The sequence below is a fragment of the Archocentrus centrarchus genome, chromosome 17 (genome assembly GCF_007364275.1).
Source record: "Archocentrus centrarchus isolate MPI-CPG fArcCen1 chromosome 17, fArcCen1, whole genome shotgun sequence".
Classification (NCBI taxonomy): domain Eukaryota; kingdom Metazoa; phylum Chordata; class Actinopteri; order Cichliformes; family Cichlidae; genus Archocentrus; species Archocentrus centrarchus.
In genome coordinates, this window is record NC_044362.1 from 14,099,003 (window position 1) to 14,125,256 (window position 26,254).

A 26,254-nucleotide genomic window follows, 5' to 3' on the forward strand; every position below is an offset into this window, starting at 1 on the left:
TGGGTGAATGAGGCATGGTGTATAAAGTGCTTTGAGTGCTCAAGTAGAATTGAAAAGTGCTATGTAAGAGCCAATCCATTCACCAGTCCATATACCAGATGTTAAGGCAACCACCGCTGCAGACAGGAAGACAGAGGAAGATAGAGTCATAGGCCAGCTGGCCATGGAGGAAAAACGAAGAAGAATGGAAGAAGAGTCGGCCCAGAAGCTAAAAATAACTAAATTTTAGATGGCTGACCTAATGAACAGATGTTTTAGAGCAATATTCTTTCCCAGCCACTGCACAGGCATGACACTGATGACCACAGCCAGATGTTTCAGACACTGGTTGTTTCACCTGCTTTATACAGTCAGGTTAGTCTGATCATAAACACCATGCAGTGTTCCCAAATAACTGCAGGGAAAATAACATTGTGGTTTGGTGTGTATTTGTGTGGCAGTGTGCCTGACCGTAAATAGGTCATGCATGTTGACTGGTAGCCTTTATAAGCCTTTATATTTGGCCGGCAGAGCATAGAGCTCCTCTTCGTCCTCTCTCTCTCTCTCTCTCTCTCTCTCACACTCACACACACACACACACACACACACACACACACACACACACACACACACACACACACACACACACACAGAATAAAGACCTCTCAAAAAAAAAATCTGTTTTGCATTCGTGATGGAGGTGCAGTCAAGCAGTCAGCAGGTTATTAGAGAAAGCTTTTACATTTTATTGCTGCAAACAAACCAAGTTGCTAACTTGACAAGTTTTTACATTTCAGAGGAAAGCTGACAGTTTGTACTTTCCATTGCTAAGTAGCTATAAGTCCAATATTAAATCTGCGCTTAGTCACTCCATTTTAAGCCCAAGTCAAGTGTGGAATACGGCTTAGCAAGTCTCTGGTGGGGCTGCACCCACTGCCAAAGAGGAAAGGAAAGGAAGTGGGCAGAATCCTAGAAGTTTTAATGAAGAAGAGAGTCAGAGAAATCTCAGTTTTGCCACATTATTGTAATCTACAATGAATATTAACTAATGTAAGTCAATACAAGGAAGCCTAAAAAGTCAGATCAAGTATTTTTGTGCTGCTCTTCATCAAAGTTAAAGTTCCTGAAGGATTAGCAACTCTCTGACTATTGCAGAAAGTGGAAAACCAAAAACAACGCCCAAACTTAAATCCTCAGTGACAACAAAGGAAAACTGAAATCAAAATATAATTAGGAATTAGGAGAAAAAAAAAAAGGAAAAGCCAAAGGAGGAGGCTCACAGAGCAGGATCCCCACAGTGATGAGAGGAAAAATGCCTGCGGTGGGAACGCACATGTATAAAATATAAACTGGAACAAAAAAACACAGGATGTAGAACAAAGTACAGAACACAACACCATCACCAGATCAACATCTTCAAAGTTTTCAGTCATTTGTCTACAACATCTAGTGATGACAACACTGAGACTATGAACCACAGTTCCCAAAGCATCTATAAAAGCAGAACATTTTTCAAGTTGCACTTCACTGAGCTGCAGAATGCAATGTGAAGGACACTGCAGTTTTTTGAGTTTGCATAAAGAGATGATACTCATGGCGGTGCTTGGTGCTATGAACTCCTACTGTAACTGCATCCTCTTCGTTCTTGAAGTACTCTGAGTCACTGAGGCAGCGAGTTTGGTCTGATTGAGAATGACATGCAGTCTGGTTTGACCTTCAGTTGATTACAGCCAAAGACACAAACCTCTGACTCGACTGCTGCGGTAGTGTTTCATTGGACAACAGATTGCTATATATAGTATTTAACTCACATTCAAAGTCTGAGAAGAACTTACTTGCTCACTTTCAGGAATCTACTAGACACGAATTTCAATTACGGGCAGAAATAATGTTGTTACAACTGGATCTTGAGACTGTAGAAGACACAAATAACAATATAGAAATAGGAAACTCATCCCATCCCTTTCCATGAATCTCTAAATCCAGAACCTCAGTGATGTAGTAGCTCATCTGGCTTATCCTCTATCATGAATCACAGGTTATTGTAATGTGTGCAGTGTAGCAAGAAAGCCACAAATTTTCTTATCATTGGTTGGCTGAACAAACTAATCAGAATAAAGTCAAGGAGACTCACAAACAATCATCTTCAGGACAAATCTGACCAGGTGGAGTAGAGATTCTTGCAAAAATGGAAAAGTGTCCATAATTCGACAAATATGAGCTTGACCTTGAGCACAGTTTAAGTGAACACTGTGTTCAAGTTTCACAAAAATCCAACCAACACTCTAGGTGGAGTAGTGATTCTTGTGATTTGTGCGGTGAATTGTGGAGATGCCACTGCATAAGCTCATTGTTCCTTCAGGTGGATGAACTAAGGTCACTGGTGTAAAGCCAGCAAGGCCCAAAGTCATAGAGCTATATAAATTATGGATATGTTCCCATTTAGGCAATTACTAGAGAAGGCCTTGCTTATTTCAACAAGACACCACCAAACCACATTCTGCACGTGTTACAACAGCATTGCTTCACTTTAAAACGGTCAGCTTGCAGTCCAGACCTGCCAACCGCTGGAACCATTTGGCACATTACAAAACAGCCAAGGAGGCTCAGAAATTTTATAGTGAGCAAGAACGGGAAAGCATTTCAGTTTTTAACTACCAGCAATTGGGCTCCTCAGTTTGGAAGCTCACGCAGACTTGGTTAAAAGAAAAAAGATGTGATGCAACATGGTGGTAAACATGGCCCTGTCTGATTTTTAAAAACATGTTACTTTGATCAAACTTAAAATTAGCATGCATTTTTCTACTTAAAAAAAAATATATATATAACTTTTGGGTTTATATGACTTTTAAATTATTGCATTCTGTTTATACTGTTTTTCTCTTTTACTCTGCATCACAACTTAAAACCCCTGAAAAACCTTGTTTGTCTTTGGCTCAGTGGTTTCACTAACATGCTCCGGAGCTGATCCACTCTGTTAAGTTTTTAACTCTCTCCTGACGTGTTGCTGTGTGTCAGAGTAAACTAGATCAATTTGTAATTTCTGATTTTAAGAAAATAATAATAAAAAAAAAAAGCTCCTTAAAGCTTTTCTAACTGTAACTGTCACACTCACTCACTGCAAGCGTGTACACTGAGTTGAAGGGCTGCTGAGCTGTGGATGCAAAGTAACATATCTACACTGTCAGTCTAAATCCAATCATATACTCCTGACACCATAAATCTGTAGCACGGTGAGATGTGTACAGCACACCAAATGTATCATTACCCCTCTGCTGATGACTGTCTCCTCATACTGGGGATGATGTTTCATGAAATGAAAGATGCTTTCTGACTCGCAGTGTTTTACTGTACTGTTTCCCCTCAAACCAGGCGATCCCCAAAATACTTCACAGATCTCTATGACTTCTCTCGGGTTGTACCTCTGCTTCTTTCCTGAGAAGCACTACAAAGCGAGACAGCAACTGATACTGAGAGTTAGTTAGTTAGCAAAAAGCGGCCTGAACTAAGAAAGCCGAGCCTTTGCCTCAGTTGTTTAACTGCATCAAAGTCTGCCTCAGTCATAGAGAAGCTGAAAACCAGCACGCTGCACCGAGAACAATGCCTGACAGCCACGGAGGAACAACAACAACAGAACAAACAAAGCTAAAAAGAGCTGAGATAAAACCCCACAAGACAAGAAATAAACAAATAAAAAAATATATGTGCTGTTTGTTTATTAGGAGGAGAATCTCTTCCAGTCCTCAAACAGCATCTTCAAAAACTATTTACTTTCATCATGCCAAAAATAATCAAAATCTTGCAACAACTGTTTGTTAAAAAAAGACCACACACACACACATGCACACACACCAAATGCCAACATCATTATTGTCCCTGATTTCAGACAGGAGCTGTCTGTGTTGGTGTGTGGGCAGAAGGTAGACAACGCTAAATGGATTAGAAGGGAATGAGCCCAAAAGGTCGTGTATGTGTGTGTGTGTGTGTGTGTGTGTGAGAGATGCTTTCACTTAAAACTTCAGCAACACTGAGACCTTAGTGAGATGTGATGAGCACTGCAGGGAGTCAGACCGGTGAATGCTGTGACAGTGATAGCTTTAGTCTGTATCAGTTTCACTTTAAGCACTCAGAAGGTGCTTAAAATGATTAGACACATGCAGCTAATCCATAAGATATACAGACACAATGTCAATTAGTTGGACAATAGCCGCAGAATCTTTATGGTACTGTGGCTGTCCTTCATCTAAATACAAAGAAGGAAATGGTTAAAAAGTCATCAGCACTACAGGTGAGGTGTTTTCAGGCGTGAGAAGATGTCTGAAGGTTTGTACAAGGTCAGAGCACAGACCACAGTGAGCTTTTGGTGCAGACCTGGTTCCAGCTACAGGTTCAGGTATTATTTGAAGGATTTCTTAAAGTTTTAACTTGTGATAGTTTTATGTGCTATTGAGCAGAAATATAAGTGACATTTGCACAGATTTGATGTTTTTTGTGGAAAGGCTGATGATTTCTCTGACACTATTTAATTGTCCTGAGCGGATACTCAACACGATTCTTGCCTCAAGTGTTTTCTTAATATATTACTTTTGCACTTTGTCACACCTCAGCCAAGAGTTTAAAAAAAAATTGGATATTTTCACTTTTTTTTTTTTTTTTTTTTCCAAAATTTCCAACAATTCCACAAGCACTATAGTTTGGGTGTATACTAGTTATTAGAAAGTGTCAACAGCAGACCTGAGACTGGCTACCAATAAAATGACTAATCAAACCACAGAGCAACTGACTGACTGACCAAATGAAAAATATACCAAGCAACTGACTGACTGACTATTTTACATGTTTTCTTTTTTGGTTTATTAATAAATGACCATGACTTAAATATTAACATGAGCTCCAGTACTCTTAACTCTGTATATAAAAGGTATGTATGCTATAGAAGATTGACTTATTCATTCACAAGGTGACCTTGTGAATCTATTTACATTATGTCGATATCCACAAACACAAGGACTCAAACACGGAAAACAGCTTAAATGAACTACGCGTATGTTTAACTTATGTGTACACTATTTAAAGTTAAGAGAACACATGGACCCTTTTCCCAATATTAACGTCTGTGGATCTGATCCCAGGCAAATGTAACTTAAAGTACAGTCAAACAAATGTGAAACATGGTATTTTTGACTACAGTGTATAATGGATCATGAAAGCTTCAAATGTGAAGTGGATATGTCTTTAGTCTAAATTAATAATGCAAATCAGGGGTTTCCTTTACTATTGTTTCACAGGTCTCTGCACATCTCACTTGCTTTTTCCAGTATCTGATGTGTAGTTGTTTTGCAGTTCTTGTTGCACTTTAACAAGTAAATGCTGCATGTAAAGTGTCACTGTGCACATGCATAATGCGAAAGACCCACTTCTTTGATGTCTCATGAGACTTTGTTCCTTTTGCTCTGACTCAATACTGGCTTTGTTATTTTTCTTTTTGTTTTAGTGAGTGTGCAGCTCAGTACAGCTCAACCAGTCCACGATAAACATCAATGAAGTGTGTGTGTGTGTGTGTGTGTGTGTGTGTGTGTGTGTGTGTGTGTGTGTGTGTGTGTGTGTGTGTGTGTGTGTGTGTGAGACAGAGAGAGAGGGAGAGTAAGCGAGAGAGTGTGGGCAGGTTTCAGTCCTCTGAAGTGATTATATCTGAACATCAATTCTTTCTGCTGTAATTATTTATTGTGTGCTGGCTGCAGACGAGACCTGAAAGACAAATTCTGTAGGTGCTTCATGATAAATCCACCCGTCAAAACAAACGACATCCCTTGTGCTGCAGCTGATCGTGTCTAGTTGGTCAGATTACAGTAATAACTGAAAATCGTGAAGAATGACAATTGGCTGACAGTATTCATTGCAGAAAGTAAGCGCTAAGTATTTCTCAGTGTCTCGGCTTTCGCGGCAGCCGTTCTGTGAAATCCCTCATGCACCTAAAATAGATTAAGCTAGAATCCTACATGTAAACCTATACACACACACACACACACTGCTTCCATCTCATTTTCTTCCTCTGCCTTTGTTTCCTCTTCCTGTTTCTGTCTGTAATGTGAAAGCTGAAGACAGTCCTGTTTGACAACTGTGATAAATATACACACAGGGAGGCTGGGATTAAAGGGAAAAACAAAACACTGCAGCATCCTGTGAATCACTTCAAATGCTGTTTGTTCTCTTCTAAAGTAGAACAAACATGAATTCATCTGCAGACCTGTTGTGTCCCATCTGTTGCCTTTCTGTGACAATCGTCCATATACCGCTCAAAAAAAAGAAATTAAAAAATTAAGGAACACTTAAGTCACTGATTAAATCTTGATGAAATTTTCAAAATGTTAAAGTTGAAAATCTTTACTGACATATACTGTGTGATTTGTTGAGGTAAAAAAAAAGATGTAGAACCAACTGAGAGCTGGATTCAAAATCACATCAAAAATCAAAGGTAAGGCTGTCATATGTCATATGTCATGTGTCATGTGTTGTTGTTCATCTCAGGTTGTATTTGCCCAACTTTATAACCTGGTAAGGACCAGATGATTTTTTTTTATCATGTCCCAATACACAAAACCTTAGAACTGAAAGAAGATGTCCTTTCTTTTTTACCATGATTGTACATTAGCTAATATACAAATTCTTTCATCTCATCATACAGAATTAAGTTAATTTAAATTAATCTAAAGTCACTAAGACAAAACAAAACAAAACAAATGTTTTATGAACAGAAACTAGCTTAAAGATATTGTCATTATCAGCCATTTTTATCTAGCTGAAGACATCTGGGATGAAATCCTATGTTCTCCACATGAAAAATATTCAGATTACTTTGAATCATTCGTAAGTTTTAATGACCTTAGTAATAATACAGTTACATTTCATGGGATAGCCCTGGGCCCTTGTTTGGCCGTTGTCCTTGCTTCTTCCTCACTGAGGAATATCTTCATCTGCTTAAGGGTCTAAATAAGCTGGTTTTATCCCAAGATGTCTCTCTCACTGTCCCTCCACCTGGAAGGGACAGACAGAAAAACACTTTCTGGCATCCAGTTTTGTTTTCATTTAATTGTGCTGCACTTATCTTTTGTTTATGCCACATGTTCTGTGTAAACACCCACAGATCTGTTCTTTTTGAGCTTAGCTTTGAGTAAAAATTAATGCATTTTGAGCTAGCTGAGGTTGTTGCTGTGAATCCTCCCTCGTTGTTGTGTCCTGAATGAGCCAGGCTTAACATTTAAACTCTCCCTGCGAACAAATCCAGAGACCAAATGTAAACAAACTCATCCCAATAACACATATTTTTGCTACAGGCAAATTATAATACACGTTATTCCTCTGTGCAGCTGACCTTCATTGTTATTTAAAAGACTATAAAAAAAAAAATAACCCAGTTTGACATTTTTGTTTATGTGATGAACATGAGCAACAAGGAGGAGTGAATCCCACATCCTGTGCGCCACTCTGCTGCTGGATAATTATAATAATTTATATTTATTTCAAAAATATACTGTCATAGGAAAGCTTGGTGATCAGAACACCCAGCTGACTGGAAAAGTACTGCAAATTTAAAATGTAAGTACTTCAATTTTCTGAGACCAGTAAATAATTAATATCCATCCACTGGATACTGGAACAGAAGAGGCTACATGTTCTTCTGGCTATTCTGTCTCATCAAAAATGAAATGCTTTGAAAACAAAGAGCATTTCAGCCAGTGCTCACTTTTAGTGAACATGGATCTTTTAGTTTTACTCAAAGGCATGGCACATTTAATTAGCTGTAGCTATTCTGATGATTCTCACACCCTGCTGTGTTTTGACCCGCTTTTTTCTGGCTCAAACCTGAGCACATGGCTACACATACTGAGAGCGCAGACACATGAAAAACACGCACAGCATGCCCACAAAAACACACACACACACACACACACACACACACACACATGCACGCACACACACACACACACACACACGCACGCACCCACACACACACACACATGCACGCACGTACGCAGATATATGGTTATAATATGTGTGCTAACAACACAGGGCGGTTTGGGAGTCTGTCTTATTAGATTGTCCTGTCACCATATGGTCTCTGCTCAGGTGTGCTCAGGTGCGCATCTGCTCAACCTGTTTAGGTTTTCAGTTGACTCCCTGACATTCAGTCTATTGTGTGACATCAGCTCCTAATGATGCAATGTGATCTGGAGGTTCAGGGGTCATGGGGTCATCCTAAATCTCCTTTTCCGGTGAGTCAGCAGACGTTAGTAGAATGCCAGGGCTAAAAAGGGAGCAGATTGGTTTACACCCCAAAACAAGTCACCCACACGCACACTTATATACAGGCACCTTAAACAGGGTTGCTAAACATGCAAGCAATGAATTAGAACCACAAAATCTGCTGCCTATCACAGGATTATGAACATTAGCCTTGTCTCATAAGATATTTACCCAAGTGTGAGGTTTTCCCTGCACACATATATTCACCTTATACATCATCATTTAACAGTGTGGCCCTGTTATTCAGTGTTGGACTTCCCTGATTACTGAGCGGGCTGGAGCCTATATTTACACAGTTTCTTCATGCTGAATGATGTGCAGACTCAAACTTTAATTCTCATATCCAATGTGAGAGGAGTTGGTGAAATGATCTGTGTGCTGGTCAGCGCTCCGTATATGAAACATAATGTTTTTCAGGAACAATGAAGAGCTCGCTCCACAATGCCACATCCAGACTGATGACTTACAAGTCATTAAGTCTGGTACTTGCACTGCTGAAGGTACACAGAGCTGCTCAAATGTTTACATGTTATGAGTGCATTGAGGAAAAGCATTTAGCGTTGCAATTGTTAAACCTCGGGTGTAATTAACCATGAAGGGGAAAGATTATTGCACTATTAGCAATAGTGCAAGTTTGGAAGAAGAAGCTGAGTGATGAAATTATTTAATCAAACATGACCTGTCTTATCAAAAAAAGCACACACTAAATCATTTTGAGTGACACGATGACAAGTGACCGAGCGGCCCTGAATTAGTCTCACCCTTTGGGGATCTGTGGCCTTATTACTGGTGTGGATTGAAATGACTCATTAATTATCTCACACATGCTTCTAAAAAACAAAAAACAAAGCAAAACTGGTCACTGCCATCAGCTTTATTTGGTGGTATTTCCCCATTTATTTTTTTGCACACATAGTGTGTATCTGCTATGATTTTACATGACATTGTAGTATTTTGTGGGTCACTGTGATAAATGAGATCTCATATTGATGGACAAACTTCTCCTTGGCTCAAACAGGAGACTCTGTCATCACATTTCTCATTACCAGGCTCTAGACAGGATATGAAGGGAGTTCATTTCTGGTGTAATTTCCTTTCTAAAGGCTAATGACTTTCCACATAACAAGATGGTGGGGCAATCCCAAGGGCTGGTCATTGGGAAGTGAAATCACGTCTTCTTGTCAGCGCCAACGGTGTGGCTGCAGATTGCGATGATAACTAGGTGACTCGTGTGAAGGAAAACATTTCCCTGGAGACATCTCACCTGAGAGGCAACAGCCCCTTTTTCACCCTGTGCAGTTCAGTGTGTATGAGTGTGCATGCTTTTCAGTGTGTAAGTGTGCTGTTACATCCCTTTTGGTATCAGAAGAAAGGAAATTAATTCAATTCTCCTGCTCGTTAAGATAGGTGAAAGCCGGACAGGGTATTTAAAAGAAAGATAGCCAACACTTCCTTGATGTTCCACTGCAAATAAGAAGGGTGCAGGAAGAAGTGTGATGAAAACCAACTGACGGGGAGGGGGGATTGAAATAGATAAGTGTACAGCTGCATAATATCACCACAATATGAGTGAAGGATAGATTTGGGTATCAGGGGAAGAGATAATGGACATGGAGGACCGTAAAGAAGTGAGTGTGATGGATGGAAGAGGAGGAGGAGAAGAGCAGACGGGAGGGAGGTAAGAAGGACACTCTGTCTCACTCTGTCACTAATGATGGAGGAAGGTCAAAGCTATTCCACAGTTGAGAGAATCTAATGATGCAAATTAGGCCTGACGCTCAGTCAAATGCCACAAGAGAGGCCCAGAAATCATGATGTTGCCCAATAACACACAGTGCAATTGTCTGAAGGTTGAAATTTAGCATTTTAAACATCCTATTTTTTTATTGCAAGGCGGCAGTGGCAAGTGAAAAGGCCACATCACCCCACAGAACAAAACTTGTGTAATTTACGCAGTCAAACACAGCCTGACTGACTGACTGAGCCTGCTACAAATATATAACTGTCTGTGTGGCAAGTAAACAGCAAGAAAAGGAACAAGTTGGAAGGAGAAAGAAGGGGGAGGGGAGCAGTGTAACAGCTTTCCTCCTGCAGTCTTTGAAGAGCAGCATGGTGCTGGATTCACATGGGGAGAATTTATGATGAATATGTTCATAGCTTTGACCTGAATGCATAAACTGATTCCGAATGTACGTTCAATTTCATTCGCACTCTCTAAATTTTAAATTCTATTTTTGAACAATGTGCATATTGCAAAATAAAGGCAAAAAGGGAATGTGGAATCATTTAAGCTTTTGACATCATATGAGCCCCTAACAAATAAATATGTTGTTCCAGGCAAGAAGGATGCTCATGCACAGTTGAAACGTGTAGAATAGGTATAAGTATAAGCACGACATATGCGTATATTGCAGGGTTGTAGACAGCCGCGTAATTGCACTGCTTCATGGATAATGGTGACCCTGTTAGCCTGAAAGCTTATTGGCTATCTATTTCTCTGATTCTGTCAGCACAACCAATAAGAGCCGCCGCCACCGTTTCAGATGTGGGGATGAAGGAACAGAAAGAAGGGGGGAGCAAGGAGGACGGTGAAATAGAGGTGAAGGTTAGGAAAAAAATGGGTAATGTGGGGAGGGGAGAGAAATGGAGAGTGACAAGGTTGGAGATGAGGGATAAAAGAAAGCAGGAGATGTGAAGGAGAGAGCTGAATCCTCTGTACTGAGGAAACAAAGGCGACAATCCCTAAGCAGTGATAAAGCCGCTCGGCTTGTGGTTGTACAACACCAACAGAGCATATGTGTAACTGTGTGTGTGTGTTGAACAGCTTTGTGTGTATGTGTAAAAAGATGATGCTTCACAGAACATTAGGTGATCATCACACTTTCTGGATCCTCTTCTCACCAGAGATCCCAGAGGAGGATATTCACCCCAGCCTTTCCAACTCAGACATGCATGTCTGTATACACACATATATGTCTTTGAAGGCTTTGTAAACACTTCAGAGGCAGAAACAGATCATTGTGAGGAAGAAAGAGGGGGAGGAGGAAGAGGAAGAGGAGAGGGATCACAGGGGAGGAAGTTTCTGGAAAGGTCATAAACGCTGTTGAACAAATAAGAGCTGCAGGAGTGAAGAGAAGGTGAAATAATGAAAACACACACACACACACACACACATACACACACACACACACACACACATGCGCGCGTGCGAGCGCACACACATTATAAGAGAAGAATAAAAGAAGATGAGCCAGAGGGAGGGAGCGTGTAAATGGGTTGTCAAGTGTGCAGATAGGTCAGGGTTGGCTTGTTGATTGACAGCTGACAATCTGGACTCACAGCACTGTGACAGCTTCTATTCGCCTGTCCATGTCTGCACCTGCATGCAGACATGGACACACACACACACACACACACACACACACACACACACACACACACACACACACACACACACACACACACACACACACACACACACACACACACACACACAGACCTCAAAAGTAAAACAATGTTTTTCTTTCATCTAATTTCACAGTTTTGGCCAGCACTATTTCTCATAATGACCATAATGACACGTCTGTAACACCATGATTTGAATATTAATCTGAAGAGTAGTAATATATGAAGTTTATATGGAGGGAATGCTTATTTTCCTTCTTTTAAATAATCTGGCTTATTTGGCTATGTGGTGGGGGTGCAACATTATTTATAACTAAGAGAAAACATACACAAAATCCCTGCACTGCAGTAAAATTCATTTAAAACACACACTACAAACGAAGAGATGAGGTCACTGAGCCCTGATTACATTACTGATAAGTGATAGTGACATATATCTTTTGGTACATCCTTTTCTCTAGAAGACTTAGCTACCGCAGAAGGAATGCCATTGCCCCGCACTAAAAACTGATAAGAAACACACTTTACAGCTGATTAGTCCAATGATTTCTCTCCCAAAAAGCAGCTATCAAGTCAATGATGACAAACCCACCTCCCTGAGAGAACAGCAGAGCTTTCAGGGTCCTTGAGGTCCTAAAAGAAGCTGTGGGACTCTGGCACTGAAGACACACAGAGATGATTGGAGTTCTCCCCAGGGAGCATCCAGTTAAAATTCAAGGACTCTCTCCATTCCTCATTTTTGCTCCCTCTAATGCTCATCTCACTCCCTCTCTCCCTCTTAGCGAGGTCATGGCTGAAAAGTTTCAATGATGCCCCAGGAGGCAGAGAATAATCATCCAAGTGTGCATCTGCGTCTATGTGTGTGTATTCAGCTGCATGATTGACCTTATGTGCATACAACGCCACGGGTCTATGTTTATGGCTATGAGAGCATCATGTATGGATGTGTAGGTGGCTGGCTGCTTGATGGCCTCTGTCACACTGTCACAGGGTTATCTGATCCATTGCCGGTGGCGGTCAGTGCAGGATTTGAACACCCAAAAAGGCCATCTGAATCAAAGTGAGGAGCATTTCATCCTGTCTCCTGTGGTTTCCTTTTCATAAAGTATCATAAAAGTCAAACTGAGAGCTTGCAGGACTCATTTTAGGCCATTCGATAACTGTCATCTTAAAAGGCAGACATTAAATTGGTGTCAAACAGTGAGGCGGCAAGCACTCTGTAATGAGATCAATGGCTGCCTCTGAAAGGGAGGAAGCTGTTGACATAAACTGTCAGTTACATGTTTTGCCATCAAAGCTGTTCAACAAAAATCTGCAAAACAAGCATTCATAATAATATTTTCACACTGACAAAAAACCTTCAGGATTCATACATAGTGTAAAAACAGACAAAAACACACACACGCACACATCCCAGCAACACAGATACAAAAGCTGACTGTATCCAATGGGAATCCTATCCTCTCTGCTTAGCAGGCAAGCCTTCCCAAGGACGGAGAAGACAGAGAAGAATTGTCTCTATCTTCATGTATACTGAGTGAACTGGTGGGAGGAATAAGAGATAGCAAGTGGAGAAGGAGAAGAAAGAGTGAGCGCTGCAGGAAAGGCGCTGACAGCTCGCCGTTCGAAAATAGCCTGAATAGCGCTGCTTCAAAATAATTCCCTTTTTTCTCCCTGATCCTAATTTCAACCACAGTGGCTGAATTATTCATTCTAGACCAATGACATGCAGCAAAAGGGGACAAAGAGTCATCGCTCTATTTTGATTCACATAATAAATTCATGACTGGATGTTTAAAAGAGAAAAAGAAAAAGGCAAGGGTGGGAGGAGGGGTGGAGACAGTTGGGGGCTCAGGAAAGGTTGTGAGCACCAAAAAGTGTGAAAGAAAGATGAAAGGGGAAGGGGAAGAGAGAGGGAAAACAGGGCTCTCAATGAGGAAAGGGTGCAGAGATTTTGGAGATAAATATTTCAAAAAGAGCTTCTGTGTAAAAATCTACATGAACACATGAAGCAATAGCTGACACAGCACATCAACCAAGAATCAGCTGAGAGCGAGGCTGACACCCTGCGAGGAAAACTGAAAGGAGAGAAAATCAAATACTAAATTAATAGCGCATTATGGGGATTAAAAAGCCAGGCCATATTATATTTAAAGGGTGTGACGTAGGTAAACTTGTCCCTTACTCAAGCTATTCAGTCACATTCACTGTGCAGATTCATTTGTTTAGTCCACTTGTCTTCTCAGAAGAGAGACTTGCCAGAACCGAAGGAGTGACTGGAAATCGTGAGCGAGTGGGTGAAGAAGAAACTCAAACAGGGTACCACATGGTTATGGCTCAACGAGAGACCTGCACCTCAGTCACATGACTGATTGGTGATCTTTAGTTCACTGCCTAATGTTGCGCATCGCTTTGAAGATGACGGTTGGTCCCTTGAGGATGCTCCAAGCTCTGGTTGCCTAGGTAACTGTCTAATGTGTTTACGACCAGGTTATATGTAAATCAACAGTATCCTGCACTCTCTTTGGCAGTCGATGCAATTGCCTGCCTGGAAGCTGAGAAAAGTGTATCTCAGGTCCCGTACACCTTGCGTCACCAGCGGTTATTTTGTCCATACTTACTTGAAGTTGCCAAACGTCGTTCACTCTCTGTGGTCTCTGGTTGCCATGTTGCTGCTAATTGCAGCTTAACATCGTTTATCCTATCTGCTTATGGTTGGTGAATGGTTTCAAAGCAATATATGAAATAAGTGTGATTAAATGAACTGTGTCCCCAACTGAACTCCTTAAAATATGAACCCAGCTGTGACAGCCATCTGCCTTGACCTGCTGGGTTTTTCCCTATTTGTCCCTTTGTGTTGTCTAACAGGGTCCTGGTAGGTTGGGCTAATTAGTGCAACTGGGAGTGCCTGGCCAGTCTCATTGGAGCATTTAAGAGCTGGGTGTCTCAGCTTTCATCAGTCTCTCCATTCACCCAGCACCATGTTATTTGTTTGGTTGGTTTTAGTTGCTTATATTAGGTTTTACCCTACACAACACAACACAACACACCTAACATCCGATCACTTGTCCAACTGCTGACACACTGACAACACTGACTAACACACCTCATGATGTTAATTATGGTTTTTGGTTTATTTGGTTAATCAATCGGTAAAATTTGGTTCAAGTTGTGTCTCTCCCATTACTTGTCATGGTTCATGAGTCGGACCGTGACGCTCATCACTAAGAAACTAAATACTGCAGCCTCCAAGAGTGTTGCATTACAGGTTGTTTGTAACCATGACGATGCTAGGAAGATTACAGTGGTTTTTCAATCTGGAAGTGAAACGTTTAAGATTTTTGCCAGAGTGTCTCAGAAAGACACAAGAGCCTCGCATGTTGTCTGATGCTGGGAGAAACTGGAGGAACATGAGAAAAGCAATGCAAGCATGGGAAAATCATTCAGCTTTTCCAGCCCAGTCTCATGAAAAGAATCTATTTTTCATACTCATGAACATGAATTGTCCCTTTTTTGTGTGTCAGTGAGCACAAATTTTTTGAATAATGTACTTCGGTAGGAAGTATATGTCATTTCAAGAAGCACGTATTTTGTCCAGAGAAATCAGGGAGGCATCACCATGGCAACAAGTCTTAAAAGATGTGGTAAGTGTAGCTTTTTACTCCAAACCATCTTTTTCTAAACCTAACCAAGCAGTTTTTAATGGCTAAAAATAACTAAGAGACATTTTTAAAAAATGTTATAACATGTTGAAAATCTGTGACATGACTTGAACACTCTGGTGTGAGATGATCCACTCCACCACCAAACCCTCCAACCTCCAAATGTGGGCTTTTTTCCTTTTCTTTTGTTTTTGCCTTTTAAAAGTGGACTGAGCATTGAATCTGTACATATGGTAGCAGGCTGATGCCATATTCAGGGACATGAAAACAATGTTGGGAATTTTGTGCTGAGGAACATGAAAAAAAAAAAAAAACGGTAAAATTTGTGTATCTACATGAATCACTAGTTTAAAAGTCATGACTATTTCATACACTGTACTACCTCACGCTGTGAGCCCACAGTGCTAACCACCACCATGTCAAGGTCATCTTTTGGTATTATCTCCACATCGCTGTGGAGGAATTTTGGCCGACTTCTCTTTGCAGAATTGTTTTCATGTAGCCACACTGGAAGGTTTTCAAGCTTAAACAGCCAAAAGGCCACTCCTTTTTTTTTTTTTTTAAGGCAATCAGAGGTTGACTTGCTCATGTGTTTCAGATCATTGTCTTGCTGCATAACCTGCTTGAGCTTCAGGGCACAAACTGTGGTCGGACATGTTCCTTCAGGATTTTCTGGTAGAGAGCAGAATTCATTGTTCCATCAGTTACAAAAAATCGTCCATATCCCGAAGCAGCAAAGCAGCCGCAGACTATCACACTAAAACGACCATATTCAACTGTTGGTATGATGTTCTTTTTATGAAATGCTGTGTTAGTTTTATGCCAGATGTAACAGGACACAAACCTTCCAAAAAAGTTCAATTTTTGTCTGGTCAGTCCACAAACTATTTCCCCAAAGTCTTGGGGATGATCACGAGGTTTTTAGCAAATGTGAGATGAGCCTTTGTGTTCTTTTTAGTCAGCAGTGGTTTTCTCCTTGGAACTCTTCCATAGATGCCATTTTTACCGTCTTTTACCCAGCTGTTCTGGGTTCTTTTGTGACCTCCTGGATGAGACGTTGATGCGCTCTTGGAGTAATTTTGGTAGGCCAGCTACTCCTGGAAAGGTTCAGTACTGTTCCTTAGTCCAATGATTTCTCTCCCTCTCCCTTAATAAATCAAATAATCATTTAAAAACTGAATTTTGTATTTACACTGGTTATCTTTGTCTAATATTAAAATTTGTTTGCTGATGTGAAACCAGTAAATGTGACAAATATACAAAAAAAGAGAGAGAAAGAAATCAGGAAGAGGGCAAACACTTTTTCACAGCACTGTAAGTGCAGCTTAGTGTTGTAAGCACAGAAACACAACTCAAAATAATTTTCCTTCAAAAAGGTCAGAATTATGGCTATTATGGAAGTCATGATGACTTCAAGCAAAAAAACAAAACAAAACAAAAAATAGATGGAAAATAGAGACGCTAAGAGAAAATTGAACACATGATAAAGAGGAGTTTACATGCTACACTGAACTGAAAGCACAACATCAGATATTCTTTTTTGAAAGAAAATATCTTTTTCTGAAAAGAGCACCTTAAAAACTTTTGTCAGTGTAGTAATTTAAGAAAAACAAAAAGATCTACAGAAGAAGACGCAGAGCAGAGATAACTTGCCACAGGCTTGTGTCCTTTTTAAACAAACCTCACTTTAACAAGCGGCTGAAACAAAATGAGTCAGAGGACACATGACACTACACAATCTGTCACGCAAGAACTGATGAGGAGCTGCGCTCTTTATATATGAGAATGTAAATGTGCACATTAATAATTCAGCCTGTCTTTGTTCTACCTTTTCTGGGAAACAGAAGGATCTCTGTGGTTGCAGCCTTGATTGTCTGCTCTTTGCTTTCATATGCTAAAACAAAAACACCCCAACTGCCTTGCTAAAAGGCAACAAGTCTGTGTTTTTCACCAGCTTTAAATTGGTCCTAGAGTTCAACACGCAACGGAGCAAATAATTCGAGACAGTTTTGTTGTATAAATGAGAGAAGAAGCCAAGCAAAGAGAGATCTGATTCTGAAGAGGCAGCTAACCTTTAGTGGTACACGAACTTTAACAGATATTGAATACATTTGCACAGTGACTCAACAACTGGCCTCTTTTTTATACGTATAAAGACAAAAACGACACACATGTGCTAACATGCCCAAGTGACTTCCACATGCCTCCAGTTCAGCAGGAAGGGTGACAAACACGTGAGCCTGGATGAATGTGTGCGTCTATGTGTGTGTGTGTGTGTGTGTGTGTGTGTGTATCTACACGCCAATGGTAAAGTGTCCCCAGGCTTCTGCAAGCCTGTTTGTGTAGCAGTGAGGCAGAAGTAATGTCTGAATCTGTGCTCCCTCAGAGCGAAATGTATGTGTGCGTGTGTGAGTGTGTGTGTGTGTGTGTGTGTGTGTGTGTGTGTGTGTGTGTGTGCGCGCACTGAATAGGGGGTCAGCACTGAAGGACAGTAGAGAAAATCTGCCCATCTACACTGAACAAGACTAATTACTCCCAAAGGAGAGGGAAAAAAATTTCAAGCCAGATACAGTTTATAGAAAACTTTGCACTGATTTATGAATTTGAACTTGATTTTTTTCCCCACTGTTTGCCTAAGGAAACAATCATGATACTGCAACTATGAGCTTTTCAAAAAGTGATGGAAAAAAATTACTTATTGAACTGCCCCTCATTTTTTGCTTCCAATGAGCCACACTTTTTTTTTTAAGTGGTCTTGAGCTTTTTGAAGGGCTTTCTTTAGACAATGGCTGCTTTTTTTTACCCACTTTCTGTCCAGTCCTTGTACCTGATCAATTCCAGAGTAATGCTTTTTGTTTATTGAGCCTTTATCAAACATAAAAAGCACCTAACTCAAAGAATGAGCCACTGTTGTGTCTACACATCACAGACAACTTAGGTAAGAACTGTTTTTACATTTTATCTTTAGGCACTTTTTTACTTGCAGCCTGTTATAAAAACATATAATTGGTTCCCATTTCTGTAGTTGAATACATAAAAAAAAAAAATGCCAAAGATAACCCAGTTTGACAGGCATAAAATAGTCTTATGGAGTGATGAATCCAAATGTGAAATTTCTGGTTCAAATTGTTGCCAGTATGCACAGAGGAGTTCAGGAGAGACAATCCCATACTGCCCCAATTTGTACAATGAGACCAAGAGGGAGGACCCAAGTGCAGACATGACTGGGCAGGCAGAGACAGTTTTAGTGGCTTATTAAAACGCAAATTGAAGCCTACAGGTGGAAAACTGGGACAAGGAAGCAGACAACAAGACTGGAACAACAAGAGGAACCAGCCTTCCATGATTTGACATAAAACGAAGGATAGATGGCAGGTAAAAACACACTGAGGGGCAAATGGGAACAAGAGGAAAGCCATACAGCATCCAGTCGGTGGATGTGGCGTAATGGGACGCAGAGGGGGATACAAAAACAAGGCAGAGGCTTGAGCTACAGTGTGCAGGGTTGCACTTTACGCTATCTATCTGTCTCATCTGTGCAATGTTTAGATTTGATAGCACCCACCATGTTCTGATATTTGCATGTCAATCAGTAAGTGAAAGCTAGTTCACCTAATGACAGAAAAAACATCTTGTTTTGGTGACTGCAAGTTTCAGTATTATCTGTCTGCTGATTCCTTAGCAAGCTAGTTTAACTTTAATCTAAAATGCATTCACACAAATGTAAATTGCCCTTTCAAGGCATTTCAACTTCACCAAACACTCTTTTTTCCCCTGCCCAGTCATCTCTCTGTCTTTTGTAGAGGAAATCACATTTTAATGTCTGTGGGGAGCAGTGAGCAGTGTTCACAAAATGATACTTGAATCATTAAAATCCAATTTGCAGGACTGGGGCACAACACTCCATCACAGCTATCAGCTGAGCCTTCCTCTCAACACCGCACGGTTTGGGTTGTGCCTGTACAAACTGAAGGAACAGAGAGGGAATCAATAGCAATACGGCATTTCTTAACAGAGTTCTTATGGATCAGAGAGCCGTTCATCTACTGAGAATCGCAGATGAAAGAGAGAAAGAGAGCGACGGAGAGAAAGAGGAGTGAGAAAGGAGAAAAATGAAGCGCACAAGTGAGACTCATTGACCTTATGTGTGTAAAGAACATGCACTGCGTGCACGTGCACGCACACGCACACGCGCACGCACACACACACACACACACACACACACACACACACACACACACACACACACACACACACACACACACACACACACACACCTACTTGAATAGTGTTCTTGTCTAGAAATCATGCTGTTAGAATTAATGAATAACGTCCCCCCTGCCCCAAAGGTTGGGCCTACAGATGGCATTAGATGGCAGTACACACACACACACACACACACACACACACACACACACACACACACACACACACACACACACACACACACACACACAGGCCAATTACTTCCATCAGCAATTTTGAGAATATTGTACATCAGTATGTTTAAATGTCAAACTAGGTCACTCCAGGGCATCACATGAATTCAAAAAAGAATAATCACACATCTACGTAATAGTACTTTGATCCACTTTGTCTAACATGTGTAAGATGGAGTACAGAAAAGTGGAAAAGCAGAGTGAAGAAAGCGGAACCACAATATCCTGTGTGCATTCATTAGTTCACCTGCATTATTAAAAGGTAGGGTGATACAATTTAACCTGCATTAACATTCAGTTAACAAAAGCAGATGTGGGTGCACTTTCACAAACACACATTTGCACACATTGACAGAATCTCCTTGACCTGCATTAGCATCTGCGGAGGACGGGAAGCTCAGGTGAGCAAAGCTACATGCTTCATGACCTGCATCAACATTTAATGAAGTCTTAGAAATGTGATTCCTTTATTCATGCAGGTGAAGTAATGAGACGACTGCTGCAAACACACATACACATGTATGCACAAAGAGTTGTTGGAACCAGTTCCTATTACTGCAACAGGTGGTGAGTGGAAGAGACTGCTAAAACAAGCTCACCTTTTGTATCAACCTTTCTGATTCAGCCCAACACCCGTGAGCAAGATATTCAAGGTAATCGTAGTCTCATTTAAAAGCCAACCACAGAAATGTTAAATCACAAATTACTCCTAACTTAAAGGTCCACGCACTCGCATTTTTCAGAGCTTTATACTGTCATGCATACTCTTTTCAAAACCAATGATCTTCATGATCTCCAGAATCCTCCTTTCAAGGTTTCTTCATTTAGTCCATCTGTAAAGAGAAGCTAGCGTGCAGCGCAAAAAAAAAAAAAAAAGTTTTTCATGTTAGCTGTTTTCTTTTTCAGTTGTTTTGTTCTAACCACTCAGTAATGATTGCAGATATAAAATTCATTTGAAACGTAACCCACAGTTCCATTTTCTAATAAGAGAATCCCCTAATGTTTTCACTTGATCAAATAAACATTTTGAGATTTGCTACATTTGGTACACAAATCTCTATAAACAGATATCTGCAGGCAGGAGACAAGATTTTTTTGGTAGTAGAAGTTATCTGGGTTTCTCTTGTGGTCTGAACAGTATTGATGAGTTAATGTGGGATCAAGCTTTGATTGCATGCAGAGTTATTATTTACAGAGGTGCGAGTCTTACCACTTGTTTTCTTTGCATGGGGCATCTCCTTTCATGAATGTTCTTAAACTGCTACCTATGCGCTGCGACTAACCCCATCTGTACAACTCTAATTGGCCAATTGGGCAGTGGAAACAGCAGTTGATTGAGCACAACAGCAGGCTGATTTGAATAGCAAAGACATTGTTGCTTAGCGATGAGTCGCCAGACGTCTGGTTTTTGAGGGATGATAAAACTCTGGAGAAATTCAGAATCAAAAGTCATGAAATGGTATAAACATGTGGAGGTGTGGAGATTGCAGTGAATCACTAGTTCGATGACGTAAGTCTGGATGTGTTGGTCCAAAACAGCATGCCTGCTCTCATTTTTATGTTTACTTCATTTTTTTTTTTGCACCATCAAATGCAGTTTGAATACAAATGAAATGAAATTTGCAGATTTTTATAGCGAATCACAGCAAGCATCAACACAGCGCTGCCTGTTCAAGGTCATTAACTGCCAGCTTTAATGTGACAACTGTGAGAGCCAAGATGTGTGTTTTTCACAGTCAACGCAAAGCCTTTGTATTTCCATGACTTCCTTCACTCTTTTTTGCACGAGAAGTGTGATAGTAATAGCTGCTGGCAGAGTGTGACATTAAATGCAGTTATGCGATGTTGCCATAAAAGGCTGTTTGTCTTCAACAGTTATTTTTCTGCTCTATGCAGATGAACAAGAAACCTTATTAGGAGTGCTCAGAATGAGGTGTCAAGGAAGACAAAAGCACCATACATGCGCAACAATGAAAGGTTTCTTTTAAAAGACAAGACAAAGTGTTTAAAGTTGGAAAAATTAGACTCTTTTATTGGCTCTTATCACGGTGGTGTTGAACTCTTTAACATGAAAATGGAACGGACACACCTTTAAGGACTCTGTATCTCTCAGTAGGGAAGATTTTTGTAATTACAAAGAAGAGATTTTGTTACTTAATCATCGCTAAATTGAATTTGAGCGTTTAATTGTCAAGACATTGAGAATAACTCAAGGGATGGTTGTGTCAGACTGAATAATGAGGCAAAGCCAAATGCTAATTCATTATGAGTGCTCGGCAAGAGATAGCAGGTGACCTTAAAACTTTCCCTATCAGACTCAGGCAGCTGAGGGACAAAAGAGACAGACAGGGGAAAGTGCAGGAGACGGACAGAAACTGCATGGGTGAGAATGAACAGCAGAACCTGAAGTACTGGGTCACGTCTGAGAAAATGCAGCTGAGAAAGTAAATTAAAGTAGGCAAAATGGAAAGTGAAAGGGCAGCATGAGCAAAACAGGGAACGTGTGAGGAAGAATAATTTATCATGAAGGACGAAGTGAAAGAAAGAGAAACAGCATGTGCTGAAGAAGGTCGGGAGGTTGTAGAAGAGTGATGGAGGAGGCTGAGACCGCAGAAGTGTTGTACTTTTCACCTGCAAGTTATTTGGCCTGCAGCAGGGGCCTACTTGTTCATTATTGACTGGAATCATGCCCTTTACTTTGCACTGTACATGGGCGGCTACACCCGCGGCCACCACCTTAAAGATCTAATAACCTCTCTGAACACACGCACGTGCATGCACATGCACACACTCAGTGGTAATATTACATACTCACCCACGCTGAATGATACTGGAAGCAAGACCATTAACTTCAGTTTGTGAGCGACCTCTGATGCAACACTGGACGCTGTACTGCAATTCAAGACTTTAATAAGGACTGGTGTTTGTTTGTGTCATGGGTGTGCATGTGTGTATGTGCGTGGGTAGATGTGGGCAGTGTGGATGTGTATCTTTGCCCTTGTCCGTGCAATCGCCTCATTCACGATCAAGCAATCTAATAAAAACAATCCGCCACGCTGGACCTCATTCTTAAGACCTCCTCAAGGTCGACCATTGCCCTCACACACACACACACACACACACACACACACACACACACACACACACACACACACACACACACACACACACACACACACACACACATACACACACACACACACAAAAGCATGCTCATGCTGGCATCAAAAGCTCCTGTAACACGCCCACATACCTCTCAATCAAATTCTTTCATTGCACCAGATTATTTTCTCTTTTCACGTCTCCTCCAGTAGATACATAATGCTCATAATGAGAGTTGATTTTTGACAATCTGGGGAGAGCACAACAAGCTGTAAAAACAACGTTGCGGTATTCCTTATAGTATCTCTCAGTAGGGAAGATAAAGTTGATATAACCCTATAAAGTTGAGACAATGACTGTACTATCCCACAGGTGAAAACACAGTCATTTGGTGAGAATTCAGTACTAGAGGAAAAACAACTGTGCATTTACACATTCTGCAATGTCAGGGAAGTGCAATTGTTAATTTGTATATTATTTATCATAAATGGACTGGTACTTATATAGCACTTTTCTACTCTAATCAAGCACTCAGATGCATCTGGGGAAACTTGGGGTTTAGTTGCCCCAAGTATACTTCAACACACAGACTGGAGTAGTTGGGGATTGAACCACTAACCTTCCAGTTAGTGGACAACTCACTCTACCTCCTGAGCCACAACCCCCCACTAAATCTGTCACAGTCTGTCTGAAAACCTTAAGATATAGCCATAACTGAAAATAGTTTAACACTGCTATTTATTATTGTAGTTTGCAAACACTGTGACAGCGATGTCAGCACACAGACAATGTTGACCAAGGCAGCTTGCGTGGAGTGTAAAATGTTGTAAATAAATAACAAACTGTTTCAACAGATAAGTACTGACTTCTTTTGTAAGATAAGTTTTTGAATTTGTTATAAATACCACTCACTGTGGAGCAGCTGACAGCAGCTAACCCAACCAAATAGAAGGTACTGTTCGATACCAGCCCTGAATTCCAGGTTCTGGTACTGTCATTGGTTTAAATGTGAAAGATATGCAACCCTAATGAGAGAACATAATAGTGCTGATTTGTATAGCTTAAAATAGGAATTCATGTTCATCAAATGATCTCTGCTCTGTCGCATCTGTGTTAAATTTAGCTGAAAAGTATCACATGTGCAGGTTTGGCTCAGTGTGTGAGCAGGCAACCATGTACCACATGGCCAAAATGCAGCCAGCATGAGTCTGACCCATGGCCCTCTGCTGCATGTCTTCCCCTTCTCTCTATCTCACTGCTATCCTGTCTATCATCACTGTACCCCTATCCAAAAAAGGTGAAAATGCCAACAAAAAAACAAAACAAAAGTATCACATATAGACCACCACCTTTACTTTCTGGAAGTATTTTGTTCCAGTGAAAATCTTTACATGAACATCCTGACCACAGATGCATAGAAGACATGACAGCTCCCCAGAATTAAAGCTGAAAAATTCTGGGAATGGGGTAGGCCATCTTGCAGACATTCAATTTGCTGCAATGTTTTGACTTCATGTTTCTATTCTCATTTATACTTCTATATGGTACGTGGTGCAGCTGTGGCACTTTCTTTAATGTGGAATTTCAGATGCTCACTTGTACCCCTAAATGTGTGTGTGTGGGTGGGTGGGGATGGGGGGGGTTGAGAATCAGCTGTCTTCTTTACAGATTTTTTTTTCCTTTTTTGTAAAGATTTTGTTTCCAGCAATGATGTGTGCCTCTGCCTCTTCATTCTTTTTCATCACCCTCTTCCCCACGGGTGGCTGAAACTATCACTTTGCCAGTGTGTCCACTCACTGGAAAAACACATCTGCAATAAGCACCTGTCAACACAGAGGCCAAACAGTTTCACCCTCATTCTCTCATTTTTCTGTCACCCTCCCAACACTTTCTGTCCCATCTATCCTTTTGACAAGTGTTTCACTACATCACCTTAATGTCCTTCTCTTTAATTTTATGTCACATTTGCTGTCTTCCTCTTTCTCCTTGTTATATTCTCTTTCTCTTATCTAACGTCTCATTGATTCAACGGTGTGTCTCATTTCTAGTCTCAGTATTTTCACACACTGCGCAGACTTGGCAGCGGAAAGGACAGTGATATTATGCTTCAGGTAGCTGCCAAGCTGCTGCACTTAAAGGGTCATGCTGATGGTGGGAAGGTGGGAATAGGTGCGTGTTTTTTGTGTACGTGTGTGTGTGAAGGTTGGCTCAGTACCAGTGGCGATTATAGAAAGAGGGTAAAGCAACAGAAATAGAGATAGCTGAAGAGTCCGTGTGTGGAGGAAAGACACCAACAACAAGTTAGCCTGTATGCTGGGAGCTATCTGCCTGCCAGCACTGTCTGGGTGAGTTTTTTTTTTCCTGTTTTGTTTTCAGGAAGACAAGACTGAGCAGTGATAAAGTTAGAAACCCAAACAAGTTAATGAGGAGCAGGAAGCAATGAGCTGATTCAATGATTAGAGGCATAATTCTTCTGTACACTGAACACCCCCTCCTCCCAGATGTACTTCATATTTACGTATCTGTTCCAGATCTGTTTGAGTGGTATTAATATGAAGTGGCTTCTGCGCTCATGCTTCACTGCTGCTCTTTGCTCATGGTTCAGGCAGCCATAAAAAATGGCCATGAAATCACCACCTATCCTTCACTTTCATTGTTGAGAAGACAGACAGAAAAACCAGCCAGCCATGATGTCCAGAGGGGCAGATTCAGGTAAAGGTAATTGCTTAGCAAGAGAATGAAACAGGAGATAGGATCAGGAGGAAAGGGAGAGAGGTGACAGTCTATAATTGGAAATGGAGAAGGGTGGAAGATGGTGGAAAAGGATTGAAACAGAGAGTTAGATTCAGAAAAAAAGGGGCTGCTGGCTAAAACACCTAAGGCACACTTGCTGTCAAAGGCCATATGCACCCCGCCACAACATGACATAACACACGGCCACACACAACATGTTACCACACATGGCATCCTGCAGTGTAGCATGGGTGAGCAGAGCTGTTTGTGTCTCAGACCAGAGTGAATACACAAGTCCTCACTTCAGCTGTTTTTCAGCCAGGTTATTGTTTCAGATTTTTTACATTTTGTACAATTTAAGACTGCAGACTGTGAGCAGAGCACATAACTCGTGTAGGTAATGTAATGAGCAATGTTACAACCAGAAGAGTCGGGCGATGTGAAACATTCCATCAGTCGAGGTTTATTAACATTCATCACTTGGGCAGCTTACAAAGCCTTTATAAAATGCCTCTAGTTGTGTGCAGAAATCAGATAAGACACAGTAAGAAAGCACACACACACACACACACACACATGAAGACACACGGGAAGACACACACATAACCTCTCTTGTTCATCCTCTTTTCT

General features: G+C 40.9%; 1 protein-coding gene across 1 annotated transcript in view; it reads right to left on the reverse strand.

The window, feature by feature from the left end:
* The window catches only part of lingo3b (leucine rich repeat and Ig domain containing 3b), a 46,304-nt gene that overhangs the window by 19,765 nt on the left and 285 nt on the right, over positions 1 to 26,254 (reverse strand). The gene's annotated exons all lie outside the window — the stretch shown is intronic.